Below are 2,067 nucleotides of genomic sequence, written 5' to 3'. Positions count from 1 at the left end.
GATGAAAAAAAAAAGGTCCGAAAGTTTTGTGTATATATTGGGAGTAAGCCAGATCTGCAAAATCAAAATGCAGATAGTTAGAAATGCAAGGTATGTGCACAAATTAGAATTAGAAACTGACACACACACACACACATTAAAGTGCCTATTCACGGATACTACATTCTTTTTTAAACCAGTTCTTAATGAAAGGCATGTTTATGCATATCCACTGGATTTTTTTTATCTGACGTCACAACTGTGTGCACAAATACACACAATGCAACGAATGCACACATTGCGCCGGCATTTTGTTTCCTACATACTTTTGTCAACAATACGTATATTCAAGATAAAAATCGTCGATGAGGACATTTGCTTCATGGAAATGATACATAGATTATAATCAAAATTAAGTGCCCTATAGCACGAAAGACAAAATAAAGCTGTCAGTATCAACACTACCAAACAGTAATGCATGTAAATTGACCCAAAGTATTTAATTATTTCCCATGCATATCGTGCTTTCATTGCATTATATTTTTTAAAATACTGTATAGAGTTATTGATGAGTAAAACGATAGTATAACGTACTTCGCTGTAATCACAAAGTTTTATCTACTGTTATCGTTAAACTGTTATCTTTAGAGTAAAATTTCGAACCAGTAGAGCAACTTATTTTTTCATTGTAACCGTTGAAATATGTGGTATTAAATTCAGTAAAACGGCAAATAATATCGAAAGTAGTATATAGGGGCACCCTACGTACAATGGGAATTAGCATTACATGGACCCCTGGGTCAATCTACGTACAATGGAAATTTAACATGGCGAAAAATCGTGGGTCAATCTACGTACAAGGGGAATTTAACATGGGAATAAATCGTGGGTCAATCTACGTACAAGGGGAATTTAACATGGGAATAAATCGTGGGTCACTCTACGGACAAGGGGAATTTAACATGGGATTTTTTTTTAAATTTAAAAAAAAATTTTTTTTAAAAAAGGGGTAGGCAATTCAAAGACTATCTCTTTTCGAGAAATATGGCTGGCCCTGCAAAGGGCCTTTGGTTTATGTTAATATGCCCTTAACATAAAGGGCATTTGCGACATCTTCTTGTCCTCAAACTTCGTCTTACAGCAGGGCCATACATCAGAGTCCTCTTGAGGCAACCTTGTCTCTCTATATAGACTCTTCTTATCCACAGGCTGCTGTTGGTCCTGTGGACAACGGTCCACTTGGATCGGACATACATGAGCATGTCCGTCCTGAACATCATTGTTGACACAAGGGTTGAAGATTCAACGTCGGTCCACATGTTGAGGCTCCGAGAATAGGTGAATCAATGCAGTGAACGGCGTTTATTTATAGGGACAGAAAGGATTGAAACGGATTGAGTTCATTCACCAATCCGAACACGCGTTACAGAATTCAGTCAGCCCGCATCCAATCCGAAGAGAGCAGTCTGTGACGTCACGTAGTCAATATAGATTCGCTAGCGCTTGTGTGCAGTCAGTCTATGCGATAGTGATTCAACATGACGGAAACTCAGAAAACGATCCAGTGGGGTGCACCAGCAGGGGAGACCGCCCAAGGGAACCCTGACTTACTTTCAGAAGAGGTGAATTGGGATTTTGTGGATTTTCTCTCCTCGCAAGAATTTGTTCCGGAACCTTCGTTACCTTCTTCATTACCGCAAGTGGAGAATTTTAGACAGAGACAGAAAGAAGAATTGGAGAAATTTATACAACGACAAAAGGAAGCGGAACAGGCTTTTCTCCTACAGCAACAGCAACAAGAAGAAGAGGTAAGAAAAAAACAACAGCAAGAAGAAGTAGCAGCAAAGAAACAAGAGGGTGAAAATCAAACGGTCACGGTACTGTTGGACATTTTAGCGGAGTTAAGAAGTCTGAAACAAATGTATCAGACTTCTTTATCACGACCGAAGAGAATACGACCTTCCCGAGCCAAACATGTCAACCCTGTGACTAAGCCTACCGTACCACCCTTAGTGATTTCAACCCAATCATCATCATCATTACGCAGTCCAGAAGTAGGCCTTGGCCGTGGCAAAGGCTTAAGGCAGT

This window comes from Sinohyriopsis cumingii, chromosome 7 (assembly GCF_028554795.1).
Source record: "Sinohyriopsis cumingii isolate HCF-2022 chromosome 7, ASM2855479v2, whole genome shotgun sequence".
NCBI classification, from domain to species: domain Eukaryota; kingdom Metazoa; phylum Mollusca; class Bivalvia; order Unionida; family Unionidae; genus Sinohyriopsis; species Sinohyriopsis cumingii.
The sequence above is the reverse complement of the archived record's forward strand: the minus strand, read 5'-3'. Positions refer to the sequence as shown.